This window comes from Microtus ochrogaster, linkage group LG4, assembly GCF_000317375.1.
Source record: "Microtus ochrogaster isolate Prairie Vole_2 linkage group LG4, MicOch1.0, whole genome shotgun sequence".
Taxonomy (NCBI): Eukaryota; Metazoa; Chordata; class Mammalia; order Rodentia; family Cricetidae; genus Microtus; species Microtus ochrogaster.
In genome coordinates, this window is record NC_022030.1 from 64348830 (window position 1) to 64370144 (window position 21315).

Here is a 21315-nt window from a genome sequence, read left to right on the forward strand (position 1 = left end):
GTGCCTGTCACAGGAATGGAGCCAGCTACGGTTGAGGCAGTTGAGGCGGGTCTGAAGGTCAGGCATGCTTCTCAGGGAGGCTTTTCCGGGCAGTTCTCAGGGGCAGGTCAGGAGCGTATGCATTTTGCTGGAGACATACAGGATTGCTCTGAGGTGCCTGGGCAGGATGGTGGATGGGAAAAGAAGAAACCCAAGAGCTAAAGAGGGAACGCAACACCTGGAAACTTCTTCTAGCTGGCAGGTGAGCAAAATGTGTGTGTGTGTGTGTGTGTGTGTGTGTGTGTGTGTGTGTGTGTGTGTGTATTTTAATGAAATGAGACCAAAGAACATGTAAACTGGAGGTCACTGCTGGGTCAGAAGTGGAGAGTGCTACAAGCATTGATTAAGAAAGAACCATGAGGGAAAAAGCAGCCAGACACTCAGTGGGAGAATCTGGTTATCCTTACAAGGTTCCAGATATGCCTGTGATGTCCCAGAGTCCCTCTGAGGTCCTGGCAACACCTGTGAGATCCCAGCCCATCCCGACTTTCTCACCCTCCCTTCTCAGTGTGTTTAAACATCCGTGAATCGGGGTGATGATTCCTTTCAGATCCTCTACTTCTGGCTTTGGGGAGACAATACAGTGTGCAGAAAAGGTCTCGATAAATAACTCCCAGGGCCCTGGGTGCTAGGCACATGCAGGGCTTTATGTTAAAAATGGAGCCAGAATCTCAGAGAGGCAGTAGCAGGTGAGGAACCTTCCGGGAACAGGGCGCTCTCTATTGTATACACCCTGGTGGTAAACTTATATGTAGACTGAGAAGTGCTGTGATTTCTGTGCGTTGCTACCTCAAACCTCAGGGTCCCCGAGTGCCCCAGGGGAAGATAGTGACAGCTATCAAGTCACCCTGTGTTGCTGTTCCACTGACTGCTCCTGCTCAGGGACTGTTTCAGACAAACGACCCTATCCTTAGAATCTTACAGGTCTGTGTGTTTAGTGGACATGAAGTCAAAATATGATGAGGTTCAGTTGGGGAAAGTTTTCTTGGATGTAACAATACAAGGTTTTCATTTCCTGTCAATATTAGGAATATTCAGACAGCCGTCATCTGCAGGGAGCTGAACTTGCAGTTCCTGTAGTTTTATCTATTCTGCCGCCTCGGCTAGAGACGAGCTGCCTTGAGAGAAATGGTTGTCTTAATGAGAGGAAACTAAGGCTCTGGTTGGGGTCCCTTGCTGTGTTTTCTTGTCTCTCTCTCTCTCTCTCTCTCACACACACACCCCAACCATCTCTGGTTTTCCAGTTAGATGTCCCCTTCCTCATGCTGGCTCACATTTGATGTTACTTAGCCTTGGAAAGTAGAAACCAGTGTCTCCTGGGAGACTTCGGCATCCTGGGCCATGAAGATGGGCCATAGGCCACCTTCGTCAACTCTACTCCCAGTCCACTCAGATTTTCATGGATGTCATTCCCAGGAGAGAGAGAGAGAGAGAGAGAGAGAGAGAGAGAGAGAGAGAGAGAGAGAGGTGTACCCCATAGGAAAGTAGGAAAGCCAGAGGATCTCAAACTTTACTTAGCCCATGGAGGCTCTGGCCCCAGCCTGCCACGCTCACACCAGTGGACAACCCACCCAGCCAAGACTTGTGACTGTCCAAGAGTTCCAGAGTAGCCAGATCCACCATTGTTTGATGACTCCACCAGACACAGGAGTCACTGCTTGTCCCAAGAAGGGAGTGAGCCTGCCAGCCCTACACAGACATTCCTTCTCCTGGGACCTGTGTCCTTTCCTCTACCACCCCTGCCCAGTAAGGAATTCAGTCTGACAGGGAGAGGTGGTATGTGGGCACCTCTGAGGAAGTTGAAATGAAAAGATAGATCAAGGCCAGCCTGGGCTATCTAGTGAGACCTTGATACACACACACACACACACACACACACACACACACATGCACACACACATGCACGCACACACATACACGCATGCACATGCACACACGTGCACACACACGCACATACGCGCACACACATGCACACATCTGCTCCAGTACTCTGAAGTTACTCTCCAGTACCACCTCCATTCCTTTATTCCCTTATCAAGGAATTGGACACCTGTACTTATGAGGCTTGGAGATGGGGCTGGGGATACAGGTGAGATGACAGTGTCCATCAGGGTGGCAGAGCAAAGAGTTCTGGGCCCCAACCCAAAGGTCAGCTGGAAGCCCCTCCTTGAGGAAAGCAAAGGATGTGGCTTCACCCTCGGCACTGCCTCTGGGTCACAAGGCTGAGAGAGGTTTGGGCCAAGCCAACTGGGGTGTCTCTCTAGGGCCCTTGCTTGTGGCCCTGGGAGGATGCATCTGTGCAGAGCAGTCCCAGGCCCTGGATAAGTTCTTCTCTGTTCTTGGCTTTGGTCACTTTGTCCTCTTTGGGAGAAGAAAGACCATGGACAGAAGCTCAATTTCTAGAGCAGAGAAAATGCCCCAGGAGACACCCAGCCCGACCTGTTTCCTATGGGTAGCTACAGCAGTCCCTGTGGCCTTTCTTTCAGGGACACCACAGTGAGTTTGAATATTAATGACAAGCATTTCCCAGAATGTCCTGAAGTGAGTGTCTGCTGGGAAAATACCTGGTGGCTTGGCTGTAGGCACTTGCAAATAAAGCAGTAACTTCCTGTGCTCACCCTAGGATGAGGGCTTGAGGTGTTAATGAAGTAGACTAGGAAGCTCCTGGGGGAAACAGAAGCCTGCCTAAAGAATGTTGTGTGAATAGAATTGCTGAAGCAGGTGCAAGATGGAGGAGTGTTCTCATCCATGGACTCATGACTCAGAGGTGGGGGCTCCACACATGGAGACAACGTGCCTCCCAGGAGATACACCCTTCACTTGTAGACACAGCGGGCTGGCTCCGCCTTTGTCACCTTTATCTTTGGTGGGAACGGCACCCATCAGTCATGTGGTCTTCTATGGACTGCAGCTTGGGTTAGTCATCGTCTAGACTCTTAAAGAGCTTACAAAGGATTCGCTGGCTCCTTATCTCATGAGGGTGTCTCCTGACAGAGGCTCCAGAACCAGTCACCTGGATGGTACCTAGAAAGGGAAAAGAGGAGTTTGGTGAAAGACCCCCAAGATGGGCTGTCTTTCAGTCTGGAGAGACCCTCCCAAGGAACAACGAGTCCACTCATGCAGATGCAAACAGCAAGAGGTTTATTGGGTGGGCACAGGTACCTGTGGGCGACAAATCCTTTTGGGGGACTTGCGCGCCTTCAGGTTGTGGCAGTGGGTTTTTATGGGGTAGGGCAGCAAAAGCGCGGGTACAGAAGCGAGAAGCGTAGTTACAGGGTTTTCATTGGTCAGTTTGAATGTGGCCGAGCTCAGGTGGGGGCAAGGTCCCTAGTTTCCGAGAATTCAGCCGTGGGCTGCCTTGGCTCTTATCTAGGGGAGACAGGGTATCCACTGTCCCCCGACGCCCGGCCACATTCTTGGTATTCCCCCCAGTCCTCCCCCTGGCCCAAGCCACAGGGGTCCCTATCTCGTTTTGGCAGCTTCTAAAACTGCCCTTTGTTTAAACCCTGGATATTTAGTACAAGCCTTGCAAAATGGCATTTCAGGTGCTAAGTTGTTTAACAAACTTGGCGGGGGGGTCTTTCAATAGGAAAGAGGGCAGCAGAAGCAGATTACAGAAGCAAATGCGTGGTTAGTGGTCAGTTGGAATGGGGCAAGGGGCATAGGTGGTTTTTCCTTTTCCAGCACAGATGTATGGCAACAGATTTCCTGTTAATTGATGTCCTGTCCTATCCTATTCTATGGATATAGATAGCCTGCTTTACAGCCAGGGACCCTGACCTCACTCTGTACTTACATTTGTTCGTCAAAAAGCCTTGTGAAATGACATTACAACAGCTAAGCTGAGATCTTTCATAGGAGGAATTGTTTCTTTTGTGAACTGCTGATATTCTAAGTTTGGCACATATGCTGGCTATAGGCATCCTGTTTCCCCAAGCAGGCGGGATGTTCTCATGAGAGCAGGCCAGCTGCGGGTTCTGGGGGCGTGTTCAGAGGGTCTTTCATTGGGAACTCTGGGTCAGGGGCCAGAGAGGGTGAGGAAGGAAGGCCACATTGAGTGTAAGGATCCTTCCCCAGGTTCCATCTGAAGTCGAAAGAGTTGGTCTCCAGCAGCTGACTTGCATAGTATCACCTAATCTCACATATAATCGAAAGCCACCTCCCTTGAGACTTTCGGCCTATCATGATGGCAAGCCTCCAAGGGACACTCCCTCAGCCAGTTAGTGAGCCTGCCTCCCTGACTCAAAAGGGAAAGAAGAGAAACACTGGGTGCTCTTCCAACTTCCTGCTCTCCTCTCAGGACCCAGGCTACATCTTCCTCCTTTTCTGTTGTCCTGATAAGTAGTCGAAAAATCTGATTCCCTCCCGGAGCAACCTCACATTCCTGTATCCAAACAGATCCCCACAAGTCAGGCAAACATCCTTCAATCGTTGCCAGTTTTTGAACCTCAGTACAAGGATCTTATTTCATCCTGGACATCCTCTAGTTGGAAACCCTCTCAGGGAAGTGTGAGCATTATAAAGCCATGTTTCCAAAGAAGCGTTCCTGGGTGGATCCTAGGACATTGGACCGAAGCCTTCTTTTCTGCGGAGTTCCTTTTTAGGAAGTCGGCTTTGACCCTTACAGTGATTCTCAGATCCTTTGCTTTTGGATTTAAAAGGGTGTCTGGCCCAGGGACAAGCCTTTCTCGTGTTGGAAACTACCAGCATAGTTGCCTGTAGCTCCCCATGGACTTCTGGCCTCTTTGGAGCAGGCTGTGAGTCTGAAGCGATATCTCTGCACTCGTCATCTTAGGCTGCTAGCTGAGCTAGGGGAATGAAGAATTTGAAGTGTAGGGACCCAAAAGAAGCTGTGTTGAGACTCATAAAAATTAGATCCACCCAGGTTGTCTTTGGGAAACATGTGTTTGTTGGAGACAATGTCTTAGAAATTAACAAGATGAAGGCGTACCAGAGGTTAGCCAGAATCTCGTAAGATAAACAGCAGGCTTGGTGTCCTGCAGGGTGAGGCTCTATTCCTGGTTCTCTAGTCCTGGGCCCTCTCAGGATGCTAATTTGTGCTGCTTGTCCCCCTGACCTGTGCCTGCTGGATCTGTGCCCCCACAACCAGCTTGAGTAGGAACGGATCACTGGGTTGCCTGGCAGCACCAGCTGTGGAGGATCAAGCCGACCTATAAGCCTGGGGTTCGGTGCCCGTCTCTGTCCCTCTCTGAGCTCTCCGACATTTTTTCTTCCTTTTTGGAGACAAGGTCTCATGTATCCCAGGCTAACCCTGAACTGACTATATATCAGAGAATGACCTTGAACTTCTGATCCCCGTTTCCACCTCTGGAGGTCTGGGATTACAGGACTGCTCCACCATAACTCAATATCTGCTTTATTCCGCACTGGGAATTAACTCAGGGCTTCAGGACCGCTGGGAAAGCTCTCTACCAACAGAGAGACAGCCAACTCCTCGCCACCATTTTGAAAGGCTGGGTGCTCTTGGTGGCTGTTTTAAATTAAAGGCGGCAAGAAACAGTTGAGAAGTCAGGCTCTGGGCGACTTTGCCTCAGTCAGGCAGCCTTGATTTGAACATCAGCCCCTTTTACTTCCTGGGTGGCCATGAATGAGTCTCTTAGCATTTTTTAGTGTCCACGTCCTTTCTTTAAAAACGGGGGAAGCAGAACAAGGAGAGTTATAACAACTGTACTATATAGGATTGTTGTTGGGGCTGGGATCCGAGTCAGGTGCTTCCAAGGTTTTGATGTATTTTTAAAGAATGAATTAAAGGCACACAAGATTTTTCAAAGGGAACAAGGAAAATTTATTCAAAACCAAGAAACAATCCAGGTTGAATACATTGTTTAGAATGATAGTGGGCCCCACATGTGAAAGAGCACTCAAAAGCCCCAGTTAGTGTTTAAGGCTTCCTTTTATGAAGTTCAAGACAGAGAGGAATTTGGCTACCAGAGTGTAACACAGATGTTTCTCCATTTTGATTGACAGGATTGGATTAGCTAAGTCTCTGTTCACAGTGCTTGTCTCTTTCCATAACGCATCTGATTTTAATCACATGTGTGCCAAACTATGCATAAGATGATAAATAGGGGATTCTCCCTAAAAGTTCACTCAGAGGACAACATTTGTATCACTGTGCATGTACCCACAAATAGTCTAGGCTGAATGTACTCCCTAGCCTTGTGCCAAGGCATAACTGGAGCACGGTTGAAGAGGATCTAAGTTTGATAGTGGGGAGGAGAAACTGACTCTATTGTTCAGAGACGGGTGTGTGTGTGCATCTCCATGCAAGTGGAAGTTCTCTGTTGCTATCTGTGTGTGTATACGTGCATATGTGTGTATATATATGTATATTAAAATAAGTAGATCTAAAAAAGTATTTAAAGTGAACTGGCTGTCTTTGAAGGGTTCACCAAGATGCTTCAAGCATGTGAGTTTGGCTAAGTAGGACCCCACTTCTTTCCATGGTGCCAGGAGCCTATGTGTCCCCAACTCTTGCTGGTGGATCAGCATATTGGAGCCAATGATTGCTTCCTTTCAGCAATGAATAGCTTCTGATAAATGAAGGTATTTGATATTTTTTTTCTAGCTAAGTCCTGGTGGTCCAATTAAAACAAAAAGGCTTGGTGAATGCCAACTGGAAGGGATTTGGGGGAGATGGGTGGTGACAAACCTCGTGGATGTCATGCTCCATCGGGAGGATGAGAGTATTAACTTTCTGCCGTTCCTGCAAACAATTGACACAAATTAGTGGTTTTAAATAACACAGAAGTGTACTGTATTAGGGGTGTCATCTCACCACTCTGAAAGACAAAAGCTCAAAGTGGGTTTCTCTGGGCTTAAACCAAGGCTTCTTCAGAGATGGTCCTTCACGAGACTCTGATTTCTGGCTTTCCCCCATCTTCAATAACGGAAGCACAGCGCCCCAGCCTTGTTCCTACTATTTCACCTTCGGCGTCTAAGGCTGCCATGATTACATCAGGTCCCGTGTCTCTTCCCTGTCTCAAAGTCTTAGCTTTGTCACAGCTGTGGAGTCCCTTTGCCACATAAACTTATATAACCACTGGTCTTGGGTCCGGGATGTGTACTGTATAAGTATTGGTAAGACTAAACTAGGAGAAACTAGAACTTTCTTAAATCCATTTTCTAAATACACATTTAGAAAGAATGGACGACCCTTTGAGATATCTCAGTTTGGTAAAAACCACATCACTAACAGTCAAAAACAAGCTGTAATATAGATTGTTTGCATCAAACATCCCAAATTATTCATGCTTCTACAGATATCTATGTTTAACTTAATTTAATACATGCTGGATCAATTATACCTGCTATTTTTGCTGAGCTCTCTACCACCCAAAGCTTATACCTGAGACCTGCCTCCTGCACTGGAACCTGCCGGGAGTGTCTCTACCACAGTCCCAGACTCTGGGAGGCCTGAGAATGTGGATCTCTATGGTTCGGTCACCACAGAAAGCTCAGGAACACAGCAAGTTAGAGGGGGGCAGATATGAAGTCAAGAGGCCCCCATCTTCCAGCTGAGGACCCAGAGGATAGGACTGGGGTGTGGCTGCTTTCTGCTGGAGCTATAGACCCATGCTTTTGGGTCGTATGGAAGCCCCATGAATGCTCTCCACTCACATGGATGAGAGAGGCGTCTGAGGAGTTGCCATGTCAGCAAAAGCAGGACATACGAGTCTAGAGTCACTCAGAGAGTAAGATGGGGAATTGGAGATAAAGGGTTAATATTTCAGGCCAGGCTGGTAGATTCATCATCCTGGGGGGTGGATGAGGAAGCCCAGTGCAAGGCTCCTACAGCTCAAATGCTCATCGGCTTCCAGCCAGGCTTCCAGAATGGCAAATGGGATCCATCACACGGTGGCTCTGATCCATGCTGACGCCCAGAGGATTCAGGACAAAAAGGTCCCATCTAAGTTTAAAGGAAGGAGCACTATGATCGAGTAGTGATGTCTGTCTTGGCAAAGAGGTGACAGTCTGTGCACCCCTGCTCTGCTAATAGAGAGGAAGGGGGAGGGAATTTGTGACCAGACAGATGCTTGGGACCCCTGAGAAAAAGTTGTACCTTACCTGGGTAGGCTGGTGTGGTCTCTGCCTCTTCGACTTTAAATGACAGAAGCTGGAAATGCCCTTTCCAGACCTCTGAGTAAATGAGGATCAAGGATAGGACCTGGTGTCACAAAGTGTCCGGCTCTGTATCTGTGGGGCAGAGGCCCAAGTGCACAGAAACAATCTCTGGCCAGCCAGCACTGTCTTGGTGATGGGTCCTGGCCTGATGCAGATCTGATCTGAGCCTGCATCATTTCCCCATGGACCCTGTCTGCTTAGAAGATATTTAATACACTTGTTTGAGCAGGGAAAGGTGGAGGTTTGAAGAAAAATCTCTGGGTTAGAGAGACACATGGAAGGGGCAAGGCAGTAGCAGCCTTGTGCTAGGAGCAGGTGGCTTTACAAGGTAGGGCTGAGCAAGGAGCAGAAGTCCAGGCTGGGGACCAGGTATCCCATGCTGTCACAGGTGGGCACTGACTCCCCCATATGCAGCATGAAGTGAGAGGCTCTGATGGCAGCAAAGGGACTTCCCTTTGGCAGCATAACTAATGGGAGAAAAGGAGGGGGGGGTGAAGGAAAGGAGAAAGAAGGACCAGGCAGGGCCTAGAAAAAGCATTTTAAACATCATGAGGATGGAGGTTTAAACTCGTAATTCCAGAACTTGGGAGGCAGAAGCAGAAACAGAGAGATCTCTATAAGTAGAAGGCCAGCCTGGGCTATGTAGCAAGTTCCAGGCCAGGCAGGACTACACGTAGCAAGATCCTATCTCAAACAAGCACACACACCAAAACAACAGTGAGAGCCAGAAAAAGGTGTGGCAGGAAGGAGGGAGCTCTGAGGTAGTAAAGTGTTTCTTGCACAAGCATAAGGAACCAAGTACAATCCCCAAAACCCATGCAAAAAAGCTAGATGTTGTGCCACGGCCTGTAATGCCAGCACAACATATGGGTGAAGGCAGACATGCCATCTTAGCTATTTGCTGAGTTCCAGCCCAGCGAAAGACCCTGTCTCAAAAGTCAAGGTGATGGGGCCTGGGGTTAAAAATCTGAGGCTGTCTCTAGCCTATACAAACCCATGCTCACAAGTGTACCCATGTCCAAACTGTCAGCAGAATCATGACACAATGTATTTTATTCTGAAGGTCTCTGTGTGGACTGGGTCCCCAGCATATACTGTTTTGTTGGCTATCAGCCCTGAGGAGCTTTCTTCAAGGCATCTGGAAGAAAATGCCCTGTGCTTGGAGGGAGGGCTAGCTTTCGCCTGAGGAGCACTTCTCGTTCAGAACAGCCCCCAGTCAAGGCTGACAAACTGGACAGGACTGGTCAAGGCTGGACAGGGCTGGAGGGTGCAGGCTCCAGAGAGGGCGGAGCCTGTTCAAAGGAATGCACAGACGTGAAGATTCCAGGAAAAAAGAGAAGAGGAGGGGAGAGAGGGGTCAGAATGGAACATCCTCCCAGGAACAGAGGCTGGGACGCTTGGGAATGGGAAGAGGAAGAAGTAGGGGTGGGGCAGGATTCAGAAGTGAGAGGCTGGGTACACCCTAACTCCCTCCAGTTTCAGACTTTCTTAGGGGTTTTTGAGCCATGACCAGCAGGGACAGGGAGAGGCTGGGATTCTCAGAGAGGGCCAGCATGATCACTGTCAGAGCAAAAGATACTTGCTGGAGAAAGAAAATCTGCCAGGCTGGGACTGAGGCACTCCAGTGAGCTGGGTGACTACCATTGTAGCCCCCAAGAGTAAGAGATAGCTATTCTGGGGCCACTTTGACTGATGGAGGCACCCAGCTTCAAGGACCAAGCCTGGGGTTCTCAACATCTCAGGTGTGACTTGGCCATCATAGCTATCTTAAAGCCGTTGTTACTATTTTAAAGCTCAAGCCGGGCAGCTCACTTAATTCTGATTATGTTCTTATATATACCTATAACACACACACACATGCACACACACACACACACACACACACACACACACACACACACACAGATGAATCCCCTTGGTTCTGTTCCTCTTAGAGAATTCCGATAAAATAACAACTCCCAACACTAGAAAAGAGAGTTGATTTGTGGCTTTAGGAAAATTGATTCAGGTACTGACTTTGGAGGTACACATACTTTAAAAAAGGGGGGGATTACAATTTAGAGACCCAAGTGCAAGAAAACCCCGAGAACAGCAGGGGAAAGTGGACTTTGAATTTCGAGAGGGAATAACGGTTGCACGGCCAATAGAAGACATAGAAAAGAAGGCATGAACAGAACGGACATGCCCACAGATCCAGAGTCCACAAACTCGGGTCTGCACATCGAGCCTTGGGGCATAGTGTGTTTATCCAGTGTAGATATACCAGGTGCTGACTCGCAGGTGGAGGGGGCCAGAGCTGGGATTTTGTGGGGCCCTGCTTGAGGACAATCTCCTGACTGACTCTGCTTTGAAAAGCTCTTCTGTGTTCCTGTCATTGCGTTTCTTCCCTTTTCTTTTCACATTCCTGACTGTCAATCATTTACTTCATCCCTTTTCCAAACGGTTATCATTTATAAACATGGTGACACTCGAGGTCAGTCCCATGAGGGGAGGCCATCCCACAAGGGGCAGCGGCAGGCCACCCCAGGCCTTGGCAGGTCCCTTTGGCAGTTGAGAGACCACGGCGGGTAGGAGACAGACAGGTATGCCATGAAGAGAGAGCTGGGGTATAGAGTTTATTTAGTGGGTTATGGAGGGGGAAGGGAAGGAGAGAAGGGGACATGGGGAGAAAGAGGGGGAGAAGAGAGAGAGGCAGAAACTGCCTCTCCAGAAGAAGGACGACAGAGAGAGAGAGAGAGAGAGAGAGACAGAGACAGAGAGAGAGAGACAGAGACAGAGAGAGAGAGAGACAGAGAGACAGGGAGAGAGAGAGAGAGAGAACTGGGGAGGAGGAGTGGGCAGAGCTTGTCTCCTACAGACAGAGTACCCAGGTAACAGACCAGACCAGCAGATTACAACAATGGTTACAGTCCCAACATTTGTCTCCCTGAAATTCCTCTGCTGAAGGCCAGACTCGGAGTGAGACAGTCATGAAGAAAGGGCTCTGGAGGCTACTTAGTGTGAGGTGAGGTGAGGACAGTGGACGTCTAGGCTCAGAACATCCCTCTCCAAAGAAGGGAGGGGGAAACCCCACCCCCACCAAGCACACACACTGAGGGATGCACACACAGAGCGAAGGCCGGGAGAGAACACAGACAGAAAGGGACATCTGCAAGCCAGGGACTGGCACTTGCTAGAGCCCCACTGCGCTGGCCTCCTGACCTCACACGTGAAGCCTTCAGAGCTGGGAAGCTAGAATTTTTTTTTCCTTTTTTTTTTTTTTTTTGCTTTTTTGAGACAGGGTTTCTCTGTGGTTTTGGAGCCTGTTTTGGAATTAGCTCTTGTAGACCAGTCTGGTCTCGAACTCACAGAGATCCGCCTGCCTCTGCCTCCCGAGTGCTGGGATTAAAGGTGTGCACCACCACCGCCCGGCATTAGAATTTTTTTTTTTAAGTCACAGTCTCTGTCCATTTTGCTGTGGCAGTCCTGGCAGACTGCCATCAGTATGGACCCCAATATCGTCAGGCCTCTGTGAATGCTGTGGAATGTACACTAGTGGGTGAGTCACGACACTCAGACCGGCAAACTGCCCCTCTCAGAAAGCCGTATAGACTCAGTAGAGGGAGGCGGTTCCCAAATGCATTCCTGTTTGGCCCCGGAAAGGCCATCATCCACCCTCAGTGTCTGTTTCCTCTGTACTTTACAAACCAGACTCAGCTCAGCTCTCCACTCTTTGGCCCGCAGGTGGGTGTGTCACTTGCCAAGGGCTGGGGCCTGAGGTGGCTGGCTCTGAAGCCCGATCCTTGTACCCAGGTCACTCCTCCCATGAATCACACCCTGACTAAGGGTGACAACACATAGAAGAGACCAAGCAAACACTGATTCCCCGTGGCTTTTTGGGGAGGGAGGGGGAAGGGGTCTCACTATGTATCTCTAGCTAGCCTGGAACTGGCTCTGTAGACCAGGCTGGCCTCAAACTCACAGCGATCTGCCGGCCTCTGCCTCTTGAGTGCCAGGATTAAAGGCTTGAGCTGCCTCCTCCAGCTAACCCCACAGCTTTGCTCTGAGAAAACAGGTTATAGGAATGCTGACTCATGCTTTAATCTCAGGACTGTGGGAGGATTGCCATGAACCTGAGGCCAGTGTAGGATATGCAGTGAGTTCTAAACAAGCCTGGGCTGTGGTGTCAGACCTTATCTCAAAAATTAACTGTGATAAAAGCAAAGGAACAAAACCAGAGAGAAGGCTGGGTTCTTTCCTCGCCCTACGCCTCCAGCTGAGAGGAGCTGTCTCCAGCACATCCACAGGGGACTGGCTCTCAGTCCAGCCATCAGCCAGCACCAAGACAGCGAACACATTTCACTCCAGTACAAATGGAAAGCCTCTAATCCTTCTATTTATTTTTCAAGCAACCTTTGCCCATTTTATATACATATTTCACAATCTTTGACTCTTTCCACACAGAGAAATAAAAGTAATTTATGTAAGTGGACCATTTGTTCAGCCGGGAACATAAAGGCGCAGCCTAGGAGATTTGCCTAAGCCTTGTCCATTTGACAAAAGAGGCACCATCATCTCTCTTAATCCTTGGCCTGTCACTGCACAGACAGAAGCTTCCAGAAGGAAAAGAGGCTGGGGTGGGGCATGTTCATATTTGGGAAAATGAGGAGCCCAGGAAATCCCTTTCTGCTGGCAGCTGAAAGAAGACAAGCCAGTCTCATTAGGGGATACTGGTGCCCAGAGGGAGGGACCCATGCTGAACACCATGTCTGAGCTAGGTAGGAAGCGTCACCCTCATGATGTTAATCACGGGTGTTAACCACCCATGGAGACCTGTCCCCAAGTCCTGCCAGGTATGTTGTGAGGACCACCTTTTCTCCCCTTCCCCAATCTCAGGGCAATTAGATACCAGGGGAAGATGGGCCCACTCACCCCTCACCCTCTGGGCTACAGAAGAACTCGCAGGAGACAATCAGCCTGATCCAGCGCTCATTAAACGTGGGAATGAGGGGGCATCCACACCTGCCTTGAACTCCAATTCCGTGGACTGTCCAGGGCTTCCTGCACTATGTGGGAAGAGGGGTCGTTAAAGAGAGGATGCTCAGCTCTCTGGTGGTCGTCATGGCCCTGACCTTTGCTCTTTAGCAAGGGCGACTAAGCTTCCATGGCTGGTAGAGCCCCCTCCCTCTCCTGTGTGGCTGGTAGTCACTCCATTACCCTGGGACCTGAATTCTAATTCTGCCTCACCCTCTTCCCAGCTGTATGATCTTAGGCAAGTCACTGAGCATCTCAGAGAGAGAACCTGTTACGGTCCCTGCCACATTCTCCAATCTCAGGTGGGAGTGAGAAGCAAGGGACAGTTCAGCATCCAGTCAGCACTGATTTCCCTCACTAGGATGGAAAGATTATGGAATCCGTGTCTCGGTGCTTTCTGTCCAGAGGGTTCTTGTGTCTTCCGACCACGCTGCCACTGTCCTCCAAGTTGGTGACAATATCATGGGTAGGGGGAGGAAGGGTCAATTTTTGCTGTGTGTGACAGGACCCTGGAACCTTCTGGCCTTGGTCTAGAAATCTCATAGGTCTGAGGAAATCCCTACCATAAGTTTGCATGCTCCAGAAGGGACTAGCGATAAGCCAGGAGGCCCGGTGCCCCATATCACAGGGCACAGTGAAGTCAAGCTTTCCTAATCCAAGTGCAAAGGCCATTGTCACCTCAGGATACTGGTCTAGTCTTCTCCTGGTCCATACTTGGTTAATAGCAGGGTCCGGAGGTCACCTTCAGTGGGACTCCAGGTTTGCCGTCCTTGAATAAAAAAAAAAAATGATCAGAGAAACACAGTTGCGACAGAAACAGATACCGTTTTGGTTTTGTTTTGAAAAGGATACTTTATAAATGATGAAACTGGTGGAGCACAAACCTAGACAACTCAACTGGTTCTTATGCACAAAGGATAGGGGAAAGAGTGTCAACTTTTTTTCTTTCTCATCTGAACATCATGAGCTTCTCGGAGCAAGTTCTATTGGGCGTAGTGCTATATACATCTTCTCACACGGTGTTTCTTCAGCATCTATCCTGGTGAGCTTTACCTGTCAACTTGATACAAGGCAGACTTAGCTGGGAAGGGAGATTCCACTGAGGAACCTCATAGTGCCAATGGGCCTGTAAGCATGTCTGGGGGGGATCGGCTGGATGGTTAATTGATGTAGGAGGCTCAGCCCACTATGGGTGGCATCAATCCCTAGGCAGGTGGTCCTGAAGTGGGAAAGAATTAGCCTACAAGCCAGCTAGCAAGCAGCATCCCCCATGGCTCCTACTGATCTTCTTTGGCTGTGGAGTGAGTTCCTTGGCCAGAGGTCATGTAGTATAGACTAGCTAGCGGGCCTACCTTTAAGTTTCTGCCTCCACGGCGACCTGGGATTGCGAGTCACATAAGCCCTTTCCTCCTCAATGTTGCTTTAAGTGTCGCAGCAATGGAAATCAACTAGAACAGCATGGTGACTCTCTACCAGGGATACACGTTTTTATATCATAATGAGCCACGGCCACCTTGGGACATGAGAGTGCCCCTGTATCCATGCCAGGGGTTGGATTCAGTGGGCCACTGTGTACGTCTTCCAGCCTTCTTCTTTACCATTTTTTTTATTGTTTCATACACAAATTTTTAAAGATCCCTGAGACCTCACTTTCTACCTTACTCTCTGCCTTACTGATGGAGGCACATTGGGGGAAAAAATATAGGCTGCTTTTCCAGACAGAAAGAGATATTCCAGGAAGATCTGCCCCCTGAGGGCTTCTCAGACATGCATACTCTGGGACTCCAGACCAGTCCCCCTGAGTCAAAACTCATGCGTTAACTCTCCAGGGGATTCTGAGGGCACCCAGGTGAGAGCCACCATCAGAGGCTGAGAACCAACTACAATCAGGCAGTTATGAGAAACGCGGCCAAATCTCAGGAGCACCTCACAGAAGTCCCCCAACACACAGAGATCCTTGCTGGAGGCGGTTGGTATCCTTGAGGGTGGGCATGCTGGGAACAGCAATCCTGAACTCCTTTGGAATCTGGGTCTGGTTAGACCTGTGTGTCCAACAATCTGCACACTAAATATGAGCTCCATGAGTTAGTAGGCTAAGCTCACTAGTATTTGCTTTAATATGAAAACGCATAAGAGCATATGAGAGCTGCATGCACACTTTCATCCCGAAACCTCGTTACACAGGGAGACCCTAAGGTTTCTCTCACATGCTCCTTAACTTAAACGCTGGGCATTCTTTTATCCTTGGCTGGAGTGTTTTCACAAATTCAACCCAAAATGGCCTCAATACATGACAAGCCAGGCTGGCTAATTAAAACCAGAGAGAAGCTGTTGACCCACACGCAGTTCAAATGAATGCAGCCATTTTTGGTAAATGCGTCTGCTCTACTTCTGTGGTGAGGATACCATTTCCAGAGGAGGAGGCGCCTCATCCAGTCACCCAAGAGGGCGTTCAAAACCTTAGTCCTAGAGGATCCCAGGAAGGCAGGATAGAAAGAGAGGGAAGATCACCGGGAAGGGAGCCCTTCTCTGTGAAGTCTTGTTGAAGCGTCTCACCAGCATTCCAGCACAGTTAACAACTGGACGCCTGCAATTTTCTAGAAACTTCACCAAAAAACTCCAGGGGAAGGGAGAGTCCTAAATACCTTATACAATTCTAGTGGCTCCTGGCATTACCTTATCAGACCATAGCTCCATCGGCGCCATCTCTGGAGCCACCCAGTAATCTCCATTGTCAGGAGAAAAAAGAAGGGAGAAGGAAGGACTTCCCACCAACCTTTTCAGGTGAAGTTCAAGAGCCATCAATGCTGTCTGCCTACAGCTAATAGCAAGACAGTGACCCTTGCTTCTCCCGTGAGGAGCAGACTCAGGTATGTCCTACGTTCTTCTGGGTAGCTCTCTTTCTCCTGACTCTCAGCCTGTACTAAAATCTCTATCTAATAAAACTCTGCAACTCTGCCTCAAGGTGGCTAGGCCTGAAGTCCTTTTCTCCATCAGTGTCAAGACTTTGGCCCAAGAGGAGGTCCCTAAAAGATTTGGGGGACTTGTCAGGCTGATGGAGGTGACAGCTCAGAGCTGTGACTGGGTCCCCTCATTGCTGATACCACAGAATATTTTATGTTAGTGCTGGGGTTGGGCTGGGGGAAGAACCTGGTGTCATGTGCCAGGGGTTTGTCAGGGGTTTGTGCACCACAGAATGGACTGTTTGTAGGATGGATTAGATTCAGATCTGCTTTTTATTTTATATTTGTGCTTGGGTCACATCTACCCCAGAATAAACTTGAATTCTTAATCCTCCTGCCCCTACCTCCTGGTGCTGAAACTGCAGGGGTGTAGATCCACCTTAAACTGCTCTTTGGGGAAAATCTTGGCCCCGTTGGGGGCTCTGTCACCTTCTCCTCCCATGGTCTGTTCAGATAGGCAGCTCTGCACACACAGACAAGCCTCCTCTGTATACTTACTTAAGAGATCCATCCCAAGATAATCACCTCCAAACACTGGCCAGACACTCTACCCCAGGGCACACGAGCATCCATCCATCCCTTCTTCCTGGACTCCTCCACGACTGTCCCTGGAGTTGTCCTGCATAAGCTTGCATCAATCCTAAACTCTGTTCCTCCATGACAGTGGAGTACCAGGAGGCCCTCAGAGCATGCCACAGCAGGCTTATGTGAGAGAAGTCAGGCAGAAGTGAGGGGTGGCATTCCCGGGTTCCCACCTGCACCCTCGATGCCACAGTCGGCTCTCGGTCCCTTGTACCGCAAGACTTGGAACCACTGGATTCTTTCTTAAAGATGGTCTCACATTTTAGTTCCTTCAGAACTTTTTCAGGAGGATAGTTGGAGGATTTAAATGGATTTTTTTTAATATTGTTTGTCAGTGTTCTAAACTTCTGTTAGTATCTTTTTTTTTTTCTCTAAGTGACAACCTCATTGAGGTTCCATGCAATCCACCCATTTAGAATGGATAATTCTTTGGCTGGTGGATATCACTCACCCACTTTCTGTCTCTGTGGAGTCTCCTGTCATGGGTATCTCATCTAAATGCAATCTATAATGTGTGGCCCTTTGTGAATGGCTTCCTGCACCGGCAAACTGTATTCAGGGATCACTCATGATACAGAGTGCATCAACACGTGACTTTTCAAGGCTGAATAATATTCTACTATATAGGCATACCGTTCCTTATCTATGAGTCAGTTGGTAGACGTTTGGAGTATTTCTACCTTTCACAGAGATGATGCATACCGCCATGAACATTTGCATGCAACTTGCGTTGATACGGCTTTTTGCGGAACTCCACACAGTTTTTCCATAATGACTTTCCTTATGTTGTTCATTTTCTTCATGCCCTCACTTACATGTTTGTCTCTTTCTAATCACCATAGTTACTGGGGTGCAGTGGTACCCGGCTGTGCTTTTGATTTGTGCTTTCCTGGCTATTAGTAACTTTGAACATTTTTTTCACACTTCTGTTGGCCATTTGTGCATCTTCTTCTGAGAAATGGCTACTTAGTCCTTTGCCCACTGTCTTAGTTAGGGTTTTATTGCTATGAAGAGACACTATGGCCATGGCAACTCTTACAAGGGAAAACATTTAACTGGGACTGGCTTACAGTTCAGAGGTTTAGTCTATTGTCGTCATACATAAGCAGACTTGATGCTGGGGAGGTGTATGAGAGTTCTACCTCTAGATCAGCAGGCATCAGGAAGAGAGAGAGGGACACTGGCTTGAGCATTTGCAACCTTGAAGTCCATCCTACAAGTGACACATTTCCTCCAACAAAGCCACACCTCCCAACAGGTCCACTTCTTATGAACCTATGGGAACCATTTTCATTCAAACTGTCACACCCACTTTAAAAAATTGGGCTATTTGCCCTTCTTTATAAGTGATGAGTTCTTTTTATTCTTATATTAGCAACCCTCTGCAGTGTCGGGCTACAGTGGTTTGAATGACTCCCGTAAGGCTAGATACTTGAATGTCTCGTTCCCAGTTGGTGGACTGTTTAGGAAGGATTAATGGGTGTGGCTTTGGAAGAGGTGCTTCATTGGTGGTTTCAAAAGACCACTTCAGGCCTGTTCTCCTCCCCCACCCCACCGCACACCTACAACATGAAGATCAGATGTGAGCTCTTAGAGACTGCTCCAGCACCATGCCTGCCTGCCTGCCAGCATGATTCCTGTCACAATGATCATGAAGCAACCCTCTGAAACTGTAAGCAAGCTGCCAATTAATTAAATGCTTTCTGTTAAAAGTAGCTTTGGTTCTGGTGTCTCCTAACAGCAACAAAACAGTGGCCAAGACAACAGCTAATGAACAATCCCTTTTGGTGTGTTTCCCCTGCGTTCTGCTATTTGCTGCCTTTTCTGGGGAAGAAACTTGTTAGTTGGACCAAATCCTATTTGTGTGCTTTTTGCTTTTGTAACCAGTGTTTTTAAGGTCAGATCCAAAAGCTTATTGTCCAGTTCAATGTCATGGCCCATTGCTCCTGTGTTTTCTTCTAGTATTTTCATAGTTCCAGATCTTATTTTCAAGACTTTAAATCTCTTTTAGGTGTTTGCAACATATGCTGAAAGACAAAGTGCAGTTTCAGCTGCTCCTCTCCCTGCCTCTCCCCTCCCTCCTTCAACCCTCCCCCAAGGTCCCCATGCTCCCAATTTACTCAGGAGATCTTGTCTTTTTCTACTTCCCATGTATATTAGATCTATGTAAGTCTCTCTTAGTGTCCTCATTGTTGTCTAAGTTTTCTGGGATTGTGGTTTGTAGGCTGGTTTTCTTTGCTTTATGTTTAAAAACCCACATATGCGTGAGTTCATGTTTTAATTGTCTTTCTGTGTCTGTATTACCTCACTTAAAATAATGTTTTCTAGCTCCATCCATTTTCCTGAAAAATTCAAGATGTCCAGTTATGTTATGATACCATCTTTGGGGTGTTCTCTATGTAAGATCAGATCCTGGACAAACAAGGACAATTTAACAGAGGCCTCAATCACCTCAGCTAGGACTTCCATCTCTAAGACAGATATGTTGAAAATGGCACCCATGTTTTGTGCCGTCTCTTAGCAGAATTGCTTTCTATTTTCTACTCAGTTTTACCCTCAAAAACACTAAAAGCTAGAACCACTCTGTGTCTGGGTATATGCACAAAAGAGATGAAATCAAAATACCAAAGGATTATCTTACAGCACTACTATTCAGAAAAGCCAAGGTTCAAAGCAACCTGTGCACCCAGCAAAGAAGAGACGATAAGAACATCACGGGGGGTACATGCAATGAAATGCTGTCCAGCATAGAAGGGGGGTGTCTTCATCAGTGTGGCAAAATTAGTTGAACATGGAATATTACGTGAAGCCACTCACAGAAAGGCAAGCATCTTGTGTTCTCACTCACAGGTCACATGCTCTCTAGGTTTTTTGTCAAGTTGACACAACCATAATCGTTTTGGAAGACAGATCTTCAATTGAGAAAATTCCCCTGCTTGACTGACCTGCGGTGCACTTTCTTGACTGATGATTGATATGGGGGGGGGAGCATCTGTGTGTGTGTGGCAGGTGGTCCTGGGTGCTAAGAGATAGCAGGCTGAGAAAGCCATGAGGAACGATCCAGTAAGCAGCACCCTTCCATGGTTCTTCCTCAGCTCCTGCCTCCAGGTTCCTGTCCTGTTTGAGTTCCTCCCTTCTTCACTCAGTGGTGGACTTTCCTAAGTGCTGTGACTGGAAGCTTAAACTTTGCCCTTTGGTCATGGTGTTTCATCGGAGCAACAGAAACCCTACTGAAGACATGTAGGATCTTAAAAAGTTGAACTTTTAAGAGAACTAAGCCAGTTTTGGAAAGACAGAAGTTACATGTTTTCTCTATGCAGTTGCTACATTTTATGTAGATGCATGCAATTGTGCAGGTGTGTATGCATTGAAAGTAGAAGCAAAAACTGTCACAATGGAAACTAACCGAAGTTAGAAGAGAGGAGTGGGACTCCTGGGACCTGGGACCGTACTCAGTATATGACACATACCTGTGTGGAATGTCATTTTGCAACACTGTATCAAGTATGATGAATACGTGCAATGAATTTTTTTCAGAGGTAACCTCTCAGAAGTTGAGAGTATAATGATTGTAAGAGACTGAGGTGGTTAAGGGATGCAGACACACTTGTTAGAGAAACGTTTCAAAGGGCCTAACTCGATAACAGGGACAGCATACCGTTACTTGAGAAAATGTACAAAATATGATGCCTGGCAAGCCCACAACCCTCCAGCAAACAGAGTGTGATTGGCAGATCCTGGGGACGTTTCTGATCCTTCTAATAGGCTCCTTTTCTAGTTTCATTTCCCGACTCCTCCTGGCCTGCTTTATCCTTTGGCCCTTTCTGCTTGCCACTACCGTATGCAAACACTCACCCCTCCAAATCCCAAATCCAGAACTTTCTAATTTCAAGCTCAGTGCCCTTCAGGTCTCTGAAGAACTGGTTTCTAAAGTTCAGCATCTGCACCCTTTCTGTGAACGTAGCATTTCAAGTTTGCTTTTCAGAATGTTGTAGAGTCTGCAGCTGGTCTGCTGTGCCTCCTGCCTGCCAAGCCTGGAGGCTTCCTCACTCAGATCCCTTCTTCCTCCTTCTCCCACACTGGCTCTGGGCCTCGGACCTCTGCAGTCCCAGCTCTACTCACGGCCCTACTCTTCTGCAGGCAGGGCTCTCTGGCCTGTTCCTGCTGTCCCACGTCACGCCCACGTCTCAGTTCCTTCCTTCAGGTAGAAATCCATCTAACCGTTCTGTCCCAACTCATCGGGAAAGAAGTGCTGTGTGCACATCACTTCTGGTCCATGGCAATGTCCCCTCTGCTGCTCCTCCACTCCCTGTTCTGTAAGATGGACAGATGTAAGCCAGGCAGTAGAAATGGGTGCTACCAGAGTCTAGGGTCAGGATGTGGCTTGTTCTTACACCTCAATGTGTTTTAGTCTTCTCACCAGAAAGAGACATTGCTTAGGTTCCTAGGATTTGGGTTGCAGTGTGGTTGGGGGATAGAGTGCTTACCTTTTTGTCCTCCCCCTTTCCCCTCCTTTCCTTCTCTCTCTCTCTCTCTCTCTCTCTCTCTCTCTCTCTCTCTCTCTCTCTCTCTC

At 48.2% G+C, this 21315-nt stretch overlaps 1 protein-coding gene across 1 annotated transcript in view; it reads left to right on the top strand.

Moving 5' to 3' along the window:
• The first annotated feature begins 102 nt into the window (after window positions 1–102).
• Ngef (neuronal guanine nucleotide exchange factor) overlaps window positions 103–21315 on the top strand; it is a 99859-nt gene continuing 78646 nt past the window's right edge. Inside the window, exon 1 of the mRNA XM_005361734.2 lies at window positions 103–241. The gene's annotated coding sequence lies outside the window, so the exon portion shown is untranslated. The remainder of the gene's footprint in view (window positions 242–21315) is intronic.